General features: G+C 41.6%; 1 protein-coding gene across 1 annotated transcript in view; it reads left to right on the top strand.

Moving 5' to 3' along the window:
• Nucleotides 1-3,201: 3,201 nt before the first annotated feature.
• The window catches only part of BCLAF3 (BCLAF1 and THRAP3 family member 3), a 77,507-nt gene continuing 59,166 nt past the window's right edge, over nucleotides 3,202-21,542 (top strand). The window contains exon 1 of the mRNA XM_053580729.1: nucleotides 3,202-3,330. The gene's annotated coding sequence lies outside the window, so the exon portion shown is untranslated. The remainder of the gene's footprint in view (nucleotides 3,331-21,542) is intronic.

Raw genomic sequence — 21,542 nt, 5'->3', positions numbered from 1 at the left:
TATATACACACATAGATATATACACATATGCATTAATATAGACATGTACTATATATCTATACATCTAACTATACAAAAAAAAACCTGTTGTCATTCAGCTCCTTAGGATTAAATGGCAAGGGCATGGCATGCAAAATAAACTCTCAGATTCAGTTATTTTCAAAGAAATAACCAATAAGGCTTGGACAGGCAAGCAGCTTCACATGCCAAGCAGGTAGGAAGGTAGTACTGCCCTGAACAAAAACCTCAAGGATCTTTTACTGAACCACGAAAAAAAATGCATACATGCAAGATTCAGGGAACAAAGTTAATTATAAATAGAAAGAATCTTCTAACTACATTGCCAAAAACCAGAAGTTTTGCAACATCAGTGAATTGAGGAAACAATGGAAAGAAAACCAGAAGAGATTATCATAAGATTATAAAGGAAAAAAGAAATGGTTCCAATGCTTCAGGGGTAAACTTTAACTACCATATTCTATGCTGTTAATCTATATCTTAACCCTTAAGTAATTTCAGCCTTTGAGCCTTTTCCAGCATGTGACCCATAGATCTATATCTAACCTGCTAAACACTCCTGACCCTCTGTCAGTGTCCCACAAGTACTGTGTTCAGTACAAGGCATGGGTTGAGGAATCCAGGCTGTTGCCAGCAGATCCTCAGGAATATCAGCCTGCACTAAACTCTAACCCACACAAAACAACCATGGGAAAGAAAGAAGAGTATACTTCTGGAAAGGATTGACTATAGAATCTAAGAAAAATTTTATGACCAGTTTAGCATTGTTTCGAAATATGGTAGGTTTTCTATAAAATCAGAACAGAAATTCACAAGGACATGAAAGAACGAGATGGAGATCAATAGGGTGTCAAGATAGAAAAGGAGGGGAAGAAACAAAACCTCAATAATAAAATTTGAGACCAGGGCGGCGCCTGTGGCTCAGTGAGTAGGGCACCGGCCCCATATACCGAGGGTGGTGGGTTCAAACCCAGCCCCAGCCAAACCGCAACAAAAAATAGCCGGCATTGTGGTGGGCGCCTGTGGTCCCAGCTACTTGAGAGGCTGAGGCAAGAGAATTGTCTAAGCCCAAGAGCTGGAGATTGCCATGAGCTGTGATGCCACAGCCCTCTACTGAGGGTGCCAAAGTGAAACTCTGTCTCTAAATAAAATAAAATAAATAAAATTTGAGACCACAAATACTGCTTTGGGAAGCCATATCAGTATCAATATAGCACACTTGTCAGAGAACTGCCACAGATAATTGCTCGTCCTAAAAGATCAGCGCAAATGGAGCAGAAATAATTCTTGAAGATAGAATGGAAGAAAACCTACATGAATTAAAGCCATTTATATGCAGATAAAAATAACTCGCACCTCTTAGCCAGAAAGAAAAAGCTTTATTCTTACATCGTAAATTCTTCAGTTTGGACACAGCATTATGTATGAGAGGAAAAGAGTAGAGAGGTAAGCATGGACCAGATAATGAAAAGCCTTAAATGGTGTGCTGAAGATTTTTGTCTGCAAAACAGGAAGCAAAATCATGTATGAAGAGAGGAAAATGATCATTGATATAAGGTTAAAAGAGCGGTCAGGGTTTGTAACAGCAATTATTGGAAAAAGGAGAAATCACAGAAAAGGGTCACATAAATGGATTACTAAGAGGCACCAGGCTCTCCACTGGGGGAGGGTGCCCATAAATTTGTAGTGGCATCGTTTATAGTTGTGTGCCCCCCCAGCACTATTTGGAAATGCAGATGTAGGAATGGAAAATGCAGATAACTAGAGTGTTTTAAGATGGTGGTTTCAGCCCAGAACAGTGACTCAGGCTAACACTCGGGGAGGCTGAAGCAGGTGGATTGATTGAGCTCAGGAGTTTCACCACCCTGAGCAAGAGCAAGACCCCGATCTCTAAAAAATAGCTGGGTGTCATGGTGGGCGCTTGTAGTCACAGCTACTCAGAAGGCTGAGGCAAGAGGATCACTTGAGCCCAAGAGTTTGAGGTTGCTGTGAGCCACAGCACTCTACCCAGGGCAACAAAGTGAGACTCTGTCTCAAAAAAAAAAAGTAAGATAGTGGTTTTGAGTTATCTGTGTCAGAGGGCAAAGCAGGGGGCTCTGCTTACCAGCTTAAGTCAGAAGGCCATGGGTTTGAGTTGGGTGAGAGGTTCATGGGATGTGAGATCTCTGTGGTCTTTGAAGAACAAGTATATTGGAACTAAGGGAGAGGCAGGACAGGAAGGATGAGGATTGTGGGCTGAAAGAAATGAGATTTCAACATTTTGAAAGTTTTGAGATACACAAAAATTAAGACATGTAAAATCATTTGATTACTATATTTTCTCAAAATAAAATAATCACTGCAATATTCTATGCATGTTTGCATTCTTTTTTTTTTTTCTTTGAGACAGAGTCTCACTATGTTGCCCTAGGTAGAGAGCTGTGGCGTCACCGCTCACAGCAACCTCCAACTCTTGGGGTTAAGCGATTCTCTTGCCTCAGCTTCCCAAGTAGCTGGGACTACAGGCGTCTGCCACAACACCTGGTTAATTTGTTTGTTGTTGTTGCAGTTGTCATTGTTCTTTACTGGCCTGGGCTGGCTTGAACCCGCCAGCCTCGTTGCATGTGGCTGGCGCTGTAACCACTGTACTACAGGCGCCCAGCCGAAATAGGCAATATTTTAAATTGGATGGAGGACAGATGTTAGAACTATCAGCCTACTGGGGAAGTCCAGAGGGGAGATTTTGCTTTCTGGGGGAAGCCTCTTTTGAGGCCCGTGTGCTCCGCCGCCGACTCTGAGTCCTGTTATGTCCACCAGCAGAAAGCTGGGAGGCCCACGGGACCAAGCTCTTGCCACTGATTGAGGGGTAACCTCAAATTCCTTATCCTCGACCCCCAGGACTCTTTAACCTGTGAGATTCAGCAGGTTCCTTCCTCCGCGGCGGGAGGGCGGCAGAGGGCGCAGGGGCTCTAGCTCGACTGGGCGGGCCGGTAGCAGAGGGCGCAGGCGCCCTGGACAGAGCAGTTAAGGTGGGAACGGCCGGCAGAGGGCGCAGGTTCTCTAGTCGGAGCCGCTAGGCGGGGGCTCCCTCGTCTGGAGAGTAGAGGAGAAGGGTCGGCTGCAGCACGGCTCAGCGCTGGGCCGTGGGTAGTGAGCGGAGCCAGGGTGGAGGCGGGGCGAGGCGGTTTCCGGAAGGAAGTGGTTCCGGGTCTCGAGGCCCGACAGTGGCAGTTTCGGTGCCGCTGCCCTGGTAGGCGGCGGCCGTGAGAGGGGCGAGGCCCGAGGGGCCGGCGGCGGCGGCGGCAGCGGCAGCGGCGGGGACTTCCCGCCTGGGTGAGCGGCCCTGGGGACGGGCGGAGCGAAGAGGCCCTGGCCCGCAAGGAGGGCGTGTCAGCTGTTCGGGAGAGGCGGTTCTCCGGGTGGCAGATGGGACTGTTAGGAAAACGCGGTGGTCTTGTTCTGTTTCCCAAGGGGACAGGTCCCCTCAGCCTTCCAGGTCCTTCGGCCACCTCCGTTCCTTGAGCGCGGCGGCTAAGCTCAGGCTTCTAGGGAACAGCTCTCTGCGTCGATCAGGCCATTTGGCCGGTACGTTCGGTCAGACGCGGCGACCCAGGCACCTGCTGCCACGACCCCGATCCTCTGCCCTTGTCAGACAGGCTGGGTTCCCCGCGGTTCCGATTGTTTGGGGGAAGGGGGAGGCGGTGGCCAGGGACGGTGCCCTTGTTCCCGAGGCGGCCACGGACGCGTCGCTTGCGGGACCTGAGGCGAGGAGCCCCCCCCAGCTTTGTCCTGGCGAGGTGCTTCTGCCGCGTCCGCGTAGCGGCATCTTCCTCTCGTAACGTTGAGAATGAGTAGCGAAGGCTGCTCTTTATCCTGCGCTGTGAAGTAAAACTTGTCTTTTTAGAAGCAAATACTGGAAATTGGTACATCTCGTGTGCTTCTCTGTGATGTATTAGGAAACTGGGCCAGTAACCGTCAAAACTGTCCTGTCTGTAGGTCACAAGGGAAAGAAATGGGTGAGAAACTTACTCCCTTAAATGTTTTCCTATCGAGGAGCTTTTCGAGATACTTCTTAGGTAATTTCTTTTCTTTTCTCTAACAAATTACGAACTACAGGTAGAAATCAGGAACGTTTCTCAGGCTTCTGGCCAGGCACCCTTTTTAGCATTTTTCTAAATGTGAACAGGTTCAAATGAAAGCCTGGCAATCGGAAAGGGCAAATTGCTATGGATTCCTAATGAATGCTTTATTTTTCAATGGTATTTTAATGGTAATGGTATAATAATGCTTTATTTTCGATGGTCGTTAAAAAAATGGCTGCTAAGATTTTCTTTTGATGTCTTTGATGTTTCACAGACTCTGCCAAGAAACCGTTAAAAGTTTTATTAGAAACGTTTGTAAAAATATATAAAAACATTTAATAAGCCATTTATATACAAAACTTATAAGATACACAAAATCATAATGAAGATACTCTTTTTCACCATTCCAAGTAACTGTTGTGAATATAATTATACACCTCCAGTCTTTTTCTATGCAGAGATGACTATGTGGATTTTTCTAAAGTAAATTCTCTTTTATAACCACTTTTTTCCAACTATGTAGCATGCCATTATATAGTTGTAATAATTAATTTAGTTGGTTATTCCCAATTTTTCCTACTTAAACACGTTGTTGGATAAGTGTAAAGTCTGCATATCCATGATAACTTCCTTAGTGTACATTCCTAGATGATGGAATTGTTGGGCAGAGTATGCACATTAAGGGTTTCTTTTTAATGTGAATTGCTCAGTTTCCCTCTGGAAAGGATATGCTGTTTTACACTCCTACCAACAATCTGTGAGTGTCCTTACACCCTAGCAAAAGGCAAAATTTGAAGGATTTCTATAAGAACACATTTGGGCTATACTTGTACTCTCCTACCAAGTACAAATATGTCTAGTTATTTCTTTTTTCCCTTATTTTTTGATAACAATTCACTTTCTTATCTTTTATTGCACCTTTACCAGTTTACTAGAGAGGTTATCTGAGTGAGGCAATGGCAAAATAGAGTGGACACGAGATTGGAAGTCAGGACGTCCTTAAAATCCAGTATATCTCATTTATCTTGAATAAGTCACTTTTCTTTTTTTTTTTTTAACAAGTCACTTTTCTAAGGTACAGTTTTCTCAACTATGAGCTAGAGATTATAATGCATTTGTCTTACCTTTCTTCCAGGGTGGTTTTAAGGGTCAAATAGGACATTTCTGGAAAGTACATTTAGACATAGTCTTGTTGCTGTTGTTGCCATCTTGTAAAAATATCTGAGCACACAAGCATCTTGAGGTTCCTAAATTCTTAAAGTAAATATTTGAACTCAGAAAGCTATTCTGTGATACCCTTCAACCCCACACTCTTGCTCCTTAAATTTGAAGTGTTACACTGCTGCCCCAGATTATGTTCCAAATGCTATCTGAGTTATGAAATTAGGTGAATGAATGAATGAAGCTGTACAAATATTGAAGGAGCAAATATTTAAAGGCTCTTTTATTAAACTGAGGGGGACAGATAGGAAGCTAAAATAAAATAATATGCTTGGACTCATGATAAATAACACATCGTCTTTTGTGCCCTACAGGCTTCCAGGAGGCTAGAGGGCATAAAAGCTGATTTCCAAATTTAGACAGCAATTTTAGATGTGATACAGGATCTCAGCTATTCTTGGGTATGCTAAAACCCAATTCTGCTGATCAAACATCTGAGCAAGTGATTGAGCAGACTCCACAGGGTCATCTTTCTGAAGGTAGGAGTTGCAAGGTGGGGAGTGTTAATACTGGAGTCCAAGAATCTGGATTCTAGTCATATCCTCCACTCGGGGCAAGTAAGTTAACCTGAGACTAGGTTTCTTCACCTGTCAAATGGAAGTAATTCTAGCTTCCTCTAGTGCTTGCTGTGAGGATTCCATGAGATAATATGAGTACAACCAGGAAGTACTGGCATTCATGTCACCATTCTTACCCACTAGAACTTAGCATCTCTGGGAAAGAAACTAGGTCTCTTCCAACTTCATATTCCTAGCCCCTGGCAATCACTAGCACTTAGTAATATTTGCTAAATAACATGGAATGTGACTGTTGCTAAAAATTCAATTTGGACTGGGCGGCGCCTGTGGCTCAGTCGGTAAGGCGCCAGCCCCATATACCAAGGGTGGCGGGTTCAAACCCGGCCCCGGCCAAACTGCAACCAAAAAATAGCCGGGCGTTGTGGCAGGTGCCTGTAGTCCCAGCTGGGCAAGAGAATCGCTTAAGCCCAGGAGTTGGAGGTTGCTGTGAGCTGTGTGATGCCATGGCACTCTACTGAGGGCCATAAAGTGAGACTCTGTCTCTACAAAAAAAAAAAAAAATTTAATTTGGACTAATGAAGAAGGAAATACATAAATATGGAATACTGGGAGGAATTGACTATATAGAATATCTATTAATATTAAGGAATTGAAGGAAACATTAATCAGGCCTGAACTAATTTCTTTTCTTTTTTTTTTTTTTTTGGCTGGGGCTGGGTTTGAACCCACCACCTCCCGTATATGGGGCCGGCCCCCTACTCCTTTGAGCCATAGGCACCGCCCTCACAGGAATTTTTTTTTTTTTTTTGCAGTTTTTTGGCCAGGGCCTGGTTTGAACCCACCACTTCTGGCATATGGGGCAGGTGCCCTACCCCTTTGAGCCACACGCGCCACCCAGAAATTTTTTTTTTTTTTTGCAGTTTTCGGCCAGGGCCGGGTTTGAACCTGCCACCTCCGGTATGTGGGGCCAGCGCCCCAGACCTGAACTAATTTCTACTACGACTGTCATTCTACTTTAGATCCCTAATGCTAGGCAAATAGTCCCTCATCAAGAATAAACCTCCTTCCTAGACCCCTTATCACCCCACCACTACCTAGTTTCTCTCCTCCCCTTTCCAGCCAGATTGTTTGAAAGAGTTGTTAATAATTGGCTTTCTCAGTCTCCTGAGCATCCAACTTAGTCCCCAAGCCATGTGCTAATTACTTTTCATTCCTTTTATTTGATCTCTGTGTAGCATTTGCCATAAAACTCTCCCTTCTTGAAACATCCTTCTTTAGTTTCTGGGATTCTCCATTGTAGGATTATCTCATTGCTCACACCAAGTTCCTTTTCAGTCTTTCTTTTCTTCCAAAGGTTGATGTTCCTGTAGGCTTGATTTTCCTTGTGCTGTGCTGGCTCTGAAATAATTTGTAGAGCATCATAACTGTCTGGTGTTTTGGGCCTGATGCTTTTTCATATGGGTTTTTTTTTTTTTTGCAGTTTTTGGCCAGGGCTGGGTTTGAACCCGCCACCTCTGGCATATGGGGCCGGCGCCCTACTCCTTTGAGCCACAGGTGCCGCCCTTTCATGTGGTTTTTTTATAACTTTATTTCATCTATGGAAATTTTGGTGGTCTGTGTTTTTCTAGAAAATTGTCTCTTTCCTCTGGGTTTTCAAATTTATTTGGTAGAGGTCTACAAAATAATCTCCTATGATTTACAGTTCTTTTCTTTTAATTATTCTCTTCATACTATTTGTCATTATTTATATTTGTGCTTTCTCTCTCTTTCTTCTTAATGAAGTTTCTGGTGGTTATCAAGTTACCTATTTTGTTAATTTTTTCAAAATCTACAAAAAAAATTTTTTTAAGACCGTCTCCCTCAGCCACCCAGGCTAGAGTGCCATGGTGTCAGCCTGGTTTACAGCACCCTCAAACTCCTGGACTCAAGTGATCTTCCTGCCTTAGCATCCTGAGTAGCTGGGACACAGGCATCCACCACCTTGCCCAGCTAATTTTTTTTCTGTTTTTTGTACAGACAGGGTCTAGCTCTTGTCCAGGCTGGTCTTAAACTCCTGACCTCAAGCAGTCCTACCACCTCAGCCTTCCAGAGTGCTAGGATTACAGGTGTGAGCCACTGCACCTGGCCAAATCAGTTTATTTTTGTTCTTCCATTTTTGCTGATAAATGTTTAGTGCAATGAATTTTCTTCTGATCACTGCCTTAAACGCGTCCCATAGAATCTTATATGTGGTGTTTTCATTGTCATTATTAATTTAAAAATCTATAATTTCAGTTGTAGAATACCCAGGAGTTGTTTAATAGGAGGCTTTTAAATTTTTAGGTAGAAGGACTTTCTGATTTTCTTTATTAGTAAATTCTAGTTTTATTGCATTATAATTAGATAGTATTTTTTGTAATAATTCCACTTTATTGTAGTGACTGAGTTTTCTTTGTGACCTAATACATGATTATTTGAGTGAATGTGGTGTTGGCACTATATTTTTCTCAGGGTACAGAGTTTAATAAATATCTGTAAGATTTACTCTACTGATTTAGTTAGATCTCTATCTCCTTTTTCTGGGTTCACCTAACACGTCTTATACCCTCAGTGGTGTATTGAAGTCTCCTGTTATTAGTGTGTTTCCTTTTTTTTTTTTTAACTTATATTTTTACTTTTTAGAGATGGGGTCTCTGTTGCCCAGGCTAGAGTAAAGTGGTGTGATCACAGCTCACTACAGCCTTGATCTCTTGGACTCAAGCAATCTTCCTACCTTACCCTCTCAAGTAGTTGGGATACTACAGGCATGCATGCCTGGCTAATTTTTTTTTTTTTTTTTTAAGAAATGGGGTGTTGCTATGTTGCCCCGGGTGGTCTCAAACTTCTGACCTCAAGTGATCCTCCCTTCTTGGCCTCCCAAAGTGCTGCACCTAATTCCCCTAAGTGTGTTTCATTGTTTTCTTGCATCTCTTGTGGGTTTTGTTTCATATGTTTTATTATTATAAATATGGATATTTTTATGTGTTATATCTTTATTGTGGAATGTGGCTTTTAGGATTAAAAGGTATTTTCTGTATCACAGTTAATGCTTTGTAACATGAATTCTGTTTTGTAATCAGAATTGCCAGCCCTACTCTCTTTTTGTTTCCATTTGCCTGGAATACTTGGTCCAACCTTTTATCTTTAAGCTTCTGGAACCCCTTGATCGTAATATGTCTTTTGTAAAACTCTCTGTTTTGTAAGCCAAATTGAAACTTTTTATCGTAATAGATGAGCCAAATTAAAGCTTTTTGTTGTAATAGATGAATTAGCCCCTTCACATTTATTGTTAGGAGTCCTACATTTGGCCTTTATAATTATGTGTATTTTGTAACTTTTGCCATTCCTTTCTCTATGGGAGGCGTATATTTTGCTCTTTTATTTTAAAAAGTTGGGGGTACATGTGGATATTTAGAAAGGTTTATATATTTTTTCTAATAATTCTTTTTAAAATGACCTTACACCTTCATTTGCTTATTTATCTTTGTGTGTTATGTGTGAGAAGCATATTGCATCCATGCAATCAAAGTAGGATAAGGATAGACATCAGTGGGCCTCTGCATCAAATCCCGTCTCTTCCTTACTGAAGAACTGGTGATAACACCTGGCTGCTGTGGCCAAGAGAATGATCCATGCTTGATCTCCTTGGGTCTAGTTTCCTCTTCTTTCTGTGATTACTCCATTGTTCTCTGGACTCTGATTTGGTGCAGTTCTGTGATAGGAGTGTTGCTTCTTTGTTGGAAAGGCTTCCCTGGAAAATTTTTATTCTTTGCATTTGTGAATGCTTGATTTACATTTAGTGTGGAATCTCTGTCAATTGACCTGCTTTTTTGTAACAGCTTTATAACATACCACAAGATTCACCCATTTAAAGTGTACAGTTCAGTGGTTTTTAGTATAGAGTTGTATAACAGCACCACCATCTAGTTTTAGAACATTTTCTTCACCCCTAAAAGAAACTCTTTGCCCATTAGCCATCACTTGCCCTCCCTCTCACCCCTTCCTCCATCCAAACAACCACGAGTGTACTTTCTGTTTCTATGAATTTGCCTATTCTGGACATTGCACATAAATGGGATCATCTGATATGTGGTCTTTTGTGACTTGACTTCTTTCATTTGGCATATTTTCAAAATTTATCCATGTTATAGCATCTTTCCTTTGACCATAATCCTCTTTTGTGGTCAAATAATACATATCCCTTTGTATGGGCATATTACATTTTGTTCATTCATTCATCTCTCTGTGCACATTTGGGTTGTTTCCATCTGGCTGTTACGAATATGCTCCTATGGACATTTCTATACAGGTTTTTGTATGGACATACGTTTTTGTTCATCTTCAGCCTATATTCAGGAGTGGAATAGTTGGGTCATATGGTAACTCTATGTTTAACTTTTTGAAGAACTGCCACATTTTTCCAAAGTGGCTGTTCCATTTTATATTCACACCAGCAGTATATGAGGATTCCAATATTTCTACAGCTGTGAAACACTTAATATTGTCGGTCTTTTTGATTGTAGCCATCCTTATTGGTGTGAATTGCCATCCATTATGGCTTTTTTTTGCATTTCCCTAATGATTAATAATGTTATGTGCTTATTAGCCATTTGTGTATCTTCTTTGGAGGTCTATTCATCTCCTTTGTCTATTTTTTTTTTTTTTTGTAGAGACAAGAGTCTCACTGTACCACCCTCGGGTAGAGTGCCATGACGTCACACAGCTCACAGCAACCTCTAACTTTTGGGCTTACGCTATTCTCTTGCCTCAGCTTCCTGAGCAGCTGGGACTACAGGCGCCTGCCACAACGCCCGGCTATTTTTTTGTTGCAGTTTGGTGGGGGCTGGGTTTGAACCCGCCACCCTCAGCATATGGGGCCGGCACCCTACTCAGTGAGCCACAGGCGCCACCCTGTCTATTTTTTTTTGAGACAGAGTCTCACTATGTCACCCTTGGTAGAGGGCCTTGGCGTCACAACTCACAGCAACCTCAAACTCTTGGGCTTAAGTGATTCTCTTGCCTCCGCCTCCAAAGTAGCTGGGACTACAGGCACCTGCCACAATGCCCGGCTATTTTTTTTTTGTTTTTATTTTTTTGTAGTTATCATTGGTTTGCTGGCCTGGGCCTGGTTCAGACCCACAAGACTGGATGTATGAGGCCGGCACCTGACCCACTGAGCTACAGGTGCCGCCCTCCTTTGTTTTTAAACTTGCTTAATTGTTTATTATTGAGTTGTAGAAGTTCTTTTTAGATACAATCTTTTATCAAATAAATGATTTGTAAACAAATTTCTCCCATTCTATGGATTGTCTTTTCACTTTCTTGGTGACATCCTTCATAAACATGTTAAATTTTGATGATGTCCAACTTATCTATTTTTTCTTTTGTTACTTTTGTTTTTGCTGTCCTATCTTAGATACCATTGCCTAATCCAGTGGTTCTCAACCTTCCTAGTGCCACAACCCTTTAATACAGTTCCTCATGTTGCGGCGACCCCAACCATAAAATTATTTTTGTTAGGGTTCACCACAACATGAGAAGCTGTGTTAAAGGGTCGCGGCATTAAGAAGGTTGAGAACCACTGACCTAATCCAAGGTCACAAAGATTATTTGTTTTTGTGTTTTCTTCTAGCTCTGACATTTAGGTTTTTTGTCCATTTTGAGTTAATTTTTGTATATCATGCGAGGTAGGGTTAAATTTTATTCCTTTGTGTGTGGATATCCAGTTGTTTCAGCACTGTTGATTTGTTTAACCTATTAATATATGATGTATTAGTTTTTTTCCCCATTATCCATAACACTGGAAGTGTTTCTATTATTCTCCCTTCTTTTCCCATTTTTCTAGTTGCAGTTTTTCTACTGTATCACAATATGCAGTGATTTTTACATTAATCTTCCAGCTTCACCCTCGTCTTTCTTTTAGTATCTTAGGTACATTTATTTACATATTCTTTTTTTTTTTTTTTTTTGTAGAGACAGAGTCTCACTGTACCGCCCTCGGGTAGAGTGCCGTGGCGTCACACGGCTCACAGCAACCTCTAACTCTTGGGCTTACGCGATTCTCTTGCCTCAGCCTCCCGAGCAGCTGGGACTACAGGCACGCGCCACAACGCCTGGCTATTTTTCTGTTGCAGTTTGGCTGGGGCTGGGTCCGAACCTGCCATCCTCGGCATAGGGGGCCGGCGCCCTACTCACTGAGCCACAGGTGCCGCCCTATTTACATATTCTTAATGCTTACCATCAGTCCTTTTGCTGACATTTTCCCAGTTATTTGGTTGAATGAAGCTCATCCTCTAGTAGATTTCTCAGGAGGACTATTAAGTACAGAATTCTCTATACTCTTGTATGTTGGAAACTGTTTTTCTGATGCTTTAATATTTGAGGGACACCTTGACTGATATAAAAGCCTTGGTTCACACTTACTTTCATTGACTGTTATTTTTAGTGCTGCTCTCTTTTTCACCGTGCTTTGTAATTTGGTTTTTAAAAATCTGATAATCTGAGGCTCGTCTAATTCTTTTGGATTTTTAGGTTATTATTATTATTTTGCCTAGAAGTTTTGAGGATTTTGTCTTTATCATTGAAATGAAATAGTTTTTACTAGGCTGTGTTTCAGAGTTGATTCTTCTAGAATAATTTACCTATGTACCTGCTGAGCCCTTAAATGTGTAGATTGAGATATTTCAGGTATTCTTTCATTTCTGAAATGTTTTCTTAAATTATATATATATATTTTTTTTTTTTAAAGATTTTTTTTTTTTTCGTAGAGATAGAGTCTCCCTTTATGGCCCTTGGTAGAGTGCCGTGGCCTCACACGGCTCACAGCAACCTCCAACTCCTGGGCTTAAGCAATTCTCTTGCCTCAGCCTCCCGAGTAGCTGGGACTACAGGCGCCCGCCACAACGCCTGGCTATTTTTTGGTTGCAGTTTGGCCAGGGCCAGGTTTGAACCCTCCACCCTCGGTATATGGGGCCGGCGCCTTACCGACTGAGCCACAGGTGCCGCCCTTAAATTATATTTTTAAATATTAGTTCAGTTCTAGTGTTTGGTTTTTCTTTCTTAGGAACTACAGTTAAACAAATATTATTAGGTTGGATGCTGTGCTCACACCTATAATCCTAGCACTCTGGGTGGATTGCTTGAGCTCAGGAGTTTGAGACCAGCCTGAGTAAGAGTGAGAACTCATCTCTATTAAAAATAGGAAAAAACTAGCCAGGTATCATGGCAGAAACCTATGGTCCCAGCTACTCGGGAGGCTGAGGCAAGAAGAACTCTTGGGCCCAAGAGTTTGAGGTTGCTATGAGCTGTGATGACACCATGGCATTCTACCCAGGGTGATAGAGTAAGACTGTCTCAAAAAAAAAAAAAAAAAAGCAAATATAATTCCTTCTTTACCTAACTTGTGTCTCCACTTTCTCTCTGATTCATTTGTTTTCATTCTGGCCTGTCCTCTCTCTCTCCCTCTCCTTCTCTTTTGCCTGTTCTTTCTCTCTCTTCTTCTGTCTCTGACTTTGAATATCGTTTTTAATTTCTTGGCAATTTTCTTGCCTTCTTTCAGTATCCCTTAGTAAATTTTCATTTGAGTTTATTCTCCCTCAGGCACCTTGTAATTTATTCTTACTTTTGAAATAATTTAATCTTTTTCTCCTATTTTTTTCCTTGAGTTCAAGTAACTATTTTTCTTATTTATTTATTTTGAGACAAAGTCTTACTATGTCACCCTCGGTAGAGAGCCTTGGCGTCACAACTCACAGCAACCTCCAACTCTTGGGCTTAAGTGATTCTCTTGCCTCAGTCTCCCCAGTAGCTGGGACTACAGGCGCCTGCCACAATGCCCAGCTATTTTTTTGTTGTTGTTGCAGTTGTCATTGTTGTTTAGCTGGCCCAGGCTAGGTTCGAATCTGCCAGCCTCGGTGTATGTGGCTGGCGCTGTAACCACTATGCTACGGGTGATGAGCCTCTTTCACATTTATTTTTGTTTGTTTATTTCTGGTCTATTTCTATTCTTAGTTGTGAATTTCTGATTCAAGATAGATTTTTCTGAATATACTGAAATGCTTTTGAATGTATGTAATTCTATTTGGAGTACAGGCACACTCCAGAGATATCGAGGGTTCAGTTCCCCACGATAATAAAGCAAATATTACAACACAGCAAGTCACACAATATTTTTGGTTTCCCAGTGCATGTAATAGTTCTGATAATATGCAATAGGCTAGGCATAGTAGCTCACACCTGTAATCTCAGCACTTTTGTAGGCTGAAATGGGAGATGATGGCTTGCGGCCAAGAGTTTGAGACCAGCTTAGGCAACATAATGAGCCTCAGCAATAGAACTAGAATTAGAAGTGGTGCCCAAAGATGTGACTGAATTTATCCATGTTATAGCATCTTTCCTTTAACCACAATCCTACAAAAAAAATTTAAAAATTATCTGGTTATGGTGGTGCACACCTGCGGTCTCAGTTACTTGGGAGACTGATACAGGATTGCTTGAACCCAGGAATTTGAGGCTACAGTGAACTTTGATTGCCAATGCACTCCACCTGGTGACAGCATGAGACCCTGTTTCAAAACCAAGATAAGTAATAACATTATGTCTGAAAAACATATATGTGTTGTATACATATCTTAATTTTTAAAAAACACTTTATGCTTAAAAATGCTAACAATCATGACCCTTCAGCAAGTCAGATTTTTTTTTTTTTTTTTTGGTAGAGACAGAGTCTCACTTTACTGCCCTCGGTAGAGTGCCGTGATGTCACATGGCTCACAGCAACCTCCAGCTCTTGGGCTTATGTGATTGTCTTGCCTCAGCCTCCCGAGCAGCTGGGACTACAGGTGCCCGCCACAACGCCCAGCTATTTTTTTGTTGCAGTTTGGCCGGGGCTGCGTTCGAACCCACCACCCTCGGTGTATGGGGCTAGCGCCCTACTCACTGAGCCACACATGCCGCCCCAGATTTTTTTTATTTACTGGTGGAGGATCTTGCCTTGATGTTGATGGCTGCTGACTAATCAGGGTGGCTGTTGAAGGTTGGGATGGCTATGGAAATTTCTGGAAATAAAACAGAAATAATGTTTGCTACATCAATCGACTCTTCTTTTCATTAATTTCTCTGTAGCATGGATGCTGTTTAATAGCATTTACCCACAGAACTTCTGTCTAAAATGGAGTTAGTCCTCTCAAACCCTGATACTGCTCTGTCAACTAAGTATATAATCTAAATGCTTTGTTGTCATTTCAACAAAATGCACAGCATCTTCACCAGGAGTAGATTCTCTCTCAAGAAACTTAGTTTCTTTGCTCATCCATAAGTAGAAACTCTTCATCAGTTCAAGTTTGATCATGAGGTTGCAGCAATTCAGTCACATCTTTGGGCACCACTTCTAATTCTAGTTTTCTTGCTGTTTCTACCACATCTACAGTGACCACCTCCATTGAAGTCTTGAACCCATGAGGGTTGGAATCTACTTCTCCAAACTCCTGTTAATGCTGATATTTTGACCTTTTCCCATGAATCACAAATACTTTTAATGATATCTAGAATGGTGAATCCTATTCAGAAGGTTTTCAGTTGACTTGGCCCAGATCCATTAGAGGAATCGCTATAACCTTATGAAATGTATTTCTTTTTTTTTTTTGTAGAGACAGAGTCTCACTGTACCGCCCTCGGGTAGAGTGCCGTGGCGTCACACGGCTCACAGCAACCTCTATCTCTTGGGCTTATGCGATTCTCTTGCCTCAGCCTCCGGAGTAGCTGGGACTACAGGCGCCCGCCACAACGCCCGGCTATTTTTTGGTTGCAGTTTGGCCAGGGCCGAGTTTGAACCCGCCACCCTCAGCATATGGGGCCGGCGCCCTACTCACTGAGCCACAGGCGCCGCCCTGAAATGTATTTCTTAAATAACAAGACTTGAAAACAAAAATGATTCCTTGATCCATGAGATGCATAATGGAAGTTGTGTTAGCAGTCATGAAAACATTATACATTTCCATCAGGCTCCTTAAGTGACTAGGCATGTTGTCAGTTAATGAGCAGTAATATTTTGAAAGGAATCTGGTTTTCAGAGCAGTAGATCTCAACATGGTTTAGTAAATACTAAACCATGCTGTAGGCAAATATGCTGTCATCTAGGCCAGTGGTTCTCACCCTTCCTAATGCCGTGGCCCTTTAATACAGTTCCTGTGGGTCACAACCCACAGGTTGAGAACTGCTGATCTAGGCTTTGTTGTCCCATTTGTGGAGCACAGGAAAAGTAGATTCAGCATCATTTTTAAGGGCTATAGGATTTTCAGGGTGGTCAGTGAACGTTGGCCTCAACTTAAAATCACTAGCTGTATTAGCTCCTAACAAGAGAGTCAGCCTGTCCTTTGAAACTTTGAAGTCAGGCATCGAAAGCTATGAAAGTCTAGATGGCATCATCTCTAGCTATGAAAGTCCTAGATGGCATCGTCTTTTAATGGAAAGCTATTTCATCTACATTGAAAATCAGCTGTTCAGTATGTGTGTGTGGCCACCTTTTTAAGAGATCTTAGCTAGATTTTCTGTACCTTCTATGTATGTCAACGCTTGCTGCTTCCCCTTGTACTTTTATGTTATAGAGATGGCTTCTTTCCTTAAACCTCATGAACTATCCTCTGCTAGCATCCAGCTTTTTGCTGCAGCTTCCTCACCTCTCTCAGTCTTCATAAAATTGAAAGGAATTAAGGCCTTGCTCTGGATTAGGCTTTGGCTTAAGGGAATGGTATGACTGGTTTGATATTCTAATCCAGACCACGGAAACTTTCTCCGTATCAGCAGTAAGGCTCTTTCACTTTCTTATTCATGTGTGCACTGAAGTAGCACTTTTAATTTTCTTCAAGACCTTTTTTTTTGTATCTACAACTTGGCTAACTGTTTGGCATAAGAGGCCTACCTTTTGGCCTGTTTTGGCTTTCAACATGCCTTTTTCAGTAAGCTTAGTCATTTCTAACTTTTATTTATTTATTTATTTAGAATAAGAGTCTCACTTTATTGCCCGTGGTAGAGTACCATGGCGTCATAGCTCATAGCAACCTCCAACTCCTGGGCTTAGGCGATTCTCTGGCCTCAGCCTCCCGAGTAGCTGGGACTACAGCCTCCCGCCAGAATGCCCGGCTATTTTTTTGTTGCAGTTTGCCTGGGGTCAGGTTCGAACCCGCCACCCCGGGTATGTGGGGCCAGCACCGAGCCACAGGCACCACCCTATTTCCAACTTTTAATTTCAAGCTAGAGATGTGCAACTCTTCCTTTTACTTGAACACTTGGAGGCTATTGTACGGTTATTAATTGGCCTAATTTCAATATTGTTGTGTCTCAGGGAATAGGGAGGCCTGAGGAGACGGAGAGAGATGAGGGAATGGCCCCATCAGTAGAGCAGTCAAAATGTATATAACATTTATTAAGTTACCATCTCACATGAATGCAGTTCATGGTGTCCCAAAATAATTGCAGTAGTAATATCAAAGATCACTGATCGCAGATCAGTATAACAGATATAATACTAAGGAAAAGTTTGAAATATTTCAAGAATTACCAAAACATGACAAAGACACATGAAGTGAACACTTGCCGTTGGAGGAATGGTGCTAGCAGACTTGCAAGTTTTCCCCAAACCTTAAATTTATAAAACTATAATATCAGTACAGTAAAGAACAGTACAGTGCACAGTACAGTAAAGTGAAGCACAATAAAATAAGGTATGCTCATATAGACTTGCAGATTTCTTCTGCTTGTTTTAGGGGGAAGAATTTTCCAGAGGTAAGAAATTATCTTTTTCCACTTTCTTGTTAACACATGTGTACCATCAGATGGTAAAATTTTTGCAAATCTTATGAATATTAAATATTATTTCATTCTTATAATTGTATTTTCTGGATTTTTAGTGGGGTTGAGTATTTTTTCATGTTTATTATACATTTGTGTTACTTTCTTTTTTTTGTAGAGACAGAGTCTCACTTTATGGCCCTCGGTAGAGTGCAGTGGCATCACAGCTCACAGCAACCTCCAACTCCTGGGCTTAAGCGATTCTCTTGCCTCAGCCTCCCGAGTAGCTGGGACTACAGGCGCCCGCCACAACGCCCAACTATTTTTTGGTTGCAGTTCAGCCAGGGCCAGGCTTGAACCCGCCACCCTCGGTATATGGGGCCGGCGCCTCACCGACTGAGCCACAGGCGCCGCCCCATTTGTGTTACTTTCTTTTGAAAACTGGAAGGATGGAGCTGTCATTTTCTGAGTCAGCCTATGATAGGAGCAGATTTGGAGGGAGATCAGGAGTGTGCTCTTGGACATGTTTATAGCTTCCATTGGGCTGTTAAATACACAAGACTGGAGTATATAGGATAGATGTGAGTGGGAAATATAAATTTGGGGGTTGTTGATTTATAGAGACTATTTAAAGGCATGAGACTGAATGAGCGCATAACAGTGAGAAGTCAAAAGACTGAAGTCACTGTGAGGAAGACTGGCTTCACTATTGAGGGTCAAGGTGGTGAAGGTAGAATTGAGGAGAAACCAGCGAAAGAAACAGACTGAGTTGTTATGGAGGTAGGGGGACAACCAGGAAAGTATAGTATTCTGGAATCCAAGGTATTTCCACCAAGAAATGTATCAGATGCCACTGGCAAAATGAGGAAGAAGAGAACTGACCCTTGGATTTAGCAATATGGATTTCATTAGTGATTCTGGCTGGAGCAATTTGGTGCAGTGGTGGGGTGGGAAGCTAGGTTGCTGAGCAGTCAAACAAGAATGTGAGAAAAATTGAGGATAATGACTGTGGGACACAGATAACTATACTGAAGAATTTGGTTGTAAAAGGAGAGCTAGGATGATAGCCCCAGGGGGGATGTGGTTCCAGAGAGAGGGGAAAATGATGTCCAGTTATATGGTGATGGGAAAGAGACTTGGCTAGAGGCAGGTCCTTCTGCTGGGTGTGGGGGTGTTTCTAATGCTGTCCTGGTGAGGTTGGCCTCTCAGCACCAGCATCCTCTTTAGCATCCTGCTGGGAGTAGAGGACCCTGCTGTCCAGTCATCTCCTTTTTATGTTCAGGGACAGACAGGTTCATAAACCCCTTCACAGTTTACTCTGAGGCAGCAATATAAACAAATTTATCTTCTGTTACAGACATCTTCTAGTCATAAACCCTATTGGTGTATTAGTCTTGTCTCTTGCTCTCTGCTAGAGCTCTGGTCCCCTTGAGTACCTTTGCTAGTCACAAGTGGGAAAGTTTAAATCAGAGATCAGCAAACTTTTCCTGTAAAGAACCAGATAGTAAATATTTTAGGCTTTGTGGTCCACATGTAATCTCTACAATCTCTGTTGCATATATTTTTTACAACCCTTTAAAAATGTAAATACCTTTCTTAGCTCAGATTGTATGCTTAAATTAACCCTCCTCTCTTGTTGATTAAGCCCCTAAACCAGTTCTTTTCCTTAACCTGCTGATGCAAAATAAGCAAACAAAGTTAACTTTAAAAAAAATAGCTTTGTTGAGGTATAATTTATTGGTTTAAAGTGTGCAACTTAATGGTTTTTAGTATGTTTGCAGAGTTATGCAACCATCTCCATAATATCTACTCTAATTTTAGAACATTTTCGTAACTAATAGTCTATATCACCTGAGAACTTTCCAGAAGTGGGGCCCATATAAGGAGTAGGGCCCAGAAATTTGTGTTTTAATAAGTCCTCCAGGTGATTCCAATGTACACTAAGTTTGAGAACCATTGCTCCAAGCTACATCCCTGCACGGGATTGCTGGGCTGTAAATCTGGGCATGTTCAACTTTATTGGGTACTACCAAACTATGACTTGACCTTTGAACTGTGTGGGTCCATTTATACGGAATTTTTTTCAGCCAAATGTAAATGAAAAATATAGTATATGAATAATCCCATGAGGATGCAAAATCTGTCTATTTGGAGGACTGGCTTTTTGTCTATGCAAGTTCTGATTCTGGGGCTTGAGTATATGGATATTGGTACACGCAGGGGTCCTGGAACCAATCCTGAGTATATTGAGAGATGACCATACTTTCTGACTGGTTATACTGTATCACATGTAATTCATTTAGCAGTATGTGAGAGTTCCTATCATTCTACATCTTTCCCAACACTTTGGAATACACAACTTAATTGTTTTTTGTCAAGTTTGAATAGGTATGAAACAGTTATGATCTTAATTTGCATATTCCCAATTACTAATGATTTTGAACATCTCAGATGTTCATAGGTCACTTGAGTTTTGTGTTCTGTGATATACTATTTGGAGTCTCTTGCCTATTGAAATAATTACAATTATGTAAATAAATACTCATACTGTGTTAGAATAATTGCAAAATAAACCCAGAATTCCCAAGGAGAAAGAAACCAGGTTGGGGGGGAGGGAAAGAAAGCCAATGGAAGAGTCTCAGGGCTCTGGCTGAGGGACAGCCATCTATGTGGGAGGAACAGCATGGCCTGAGCAAGGAAAGCAAGTAGTGTGGTGTGGTAGATTAACAGGGTGTATGGAGGAAAAGACACACAGAAGTCTAGGAGAAAGATATGTATATTTTACATTTGTTTAATATTTTACGATTGTTGATCATTTGGGTTATTATAAACTATTTTTGCTGGATTATTTTCTTTTCTGTTATAAATAAAGCTGATACAAACAATACATACAGGTGCCTTTTTACTTTTAAATTATTTTCTTAAAATAATAAGTTTAAGCTGAAATTACTAGATTAAAGGAAAGGAAGCATGGTTACTTTCATAGTTTCTTACATGTTTCAGTTATTACCCTTCATTAGTCATTAGGGAAATGCAAATCAAAACCACTTCATACTCACTAGGATGGCTGGAATCAAAAAGACATAATAGCTGGGTGTTGTGGCGGGCGCCTATAGTCCCAGCTACTTGGGAGGCTGAGGCAAGAGAATCACTTAAGCCCAAGAGTTGGAGTTTGCTGTGAGCTGTGACATCACAGTACTCTACTGAGGGCGACAGCTTGAGACTGTCTCAAAAAAAAAAAAAAAAGACAGAAAATAAGTGTTTCAAAGATGTAGAGATATTGGAATCTTCACATGCTGCTGGTGGGAATGGTGCAATTACTTTGGGAAAGTTTGGCAGTTCTTCAGAAAGTTAAACATGGAGTTACCATATGACCCAACTGTTCCATTCCTAGATATAGATCCAAAATAAATGAAAACATACGTTCATATACAAACTTGCACACACATGTTCATAAGAGCATTATTCATAATAGCCAACAGGTAGAAACAACCCAAATGTTCATTATGAGAAGAATGAACAGATATAGCATATCCATACAAAGTAATATGTATTATTTGACTACAAAAAGGATTGTGGTCTAGGGTGGCACCTGTGGCTCAGTGAGTAGGGCGCCGGCCCCATATGCCGAGGGTGGCAGGTTCGGACCCAGCCCCGGCCAAACTGCAACAGAAAAATAGCCGGGCGTTGTGGCAGGCGCCTATAGTCCCAGCTGCTCAGGAGGCTGAGGCAAGAGAATTGCGTAAGCCCAAAAGTTAGAGGTTGCTGTGAGCCGTGTGACGCCACAGCACTCTACCAAGGGCAGTACAGTGAGACTCTGTTTCTACAAAAAAAAAAAAGGATTGTGGTCTAAGGAAGGAGACTGCAACATGGATGGACTTTGAAAACATTGTGCTAAGTGAAAGAAGCCACTAATGAA

The sequence above is a fragment of the Nycticebus coucang genome, chromosome X (assembly GCF_027406575.1).
Source record: "Nycticebus coucang isolate mNycCou1 chromosome X, mNycCou1.pri, whole genome shotgun sequence".
Lineage (NCBI taxonomy): Eukaryota > Metazoa > Chordata > Mammalia > Primates > Lorisidae > Nycticebus > Nycticebus coucang.
The sequence above is the reverse complement of the archived record's forward strand: the minus strand, read 5'-3'. Positions and strand labels throughout refer to the sequence as shown.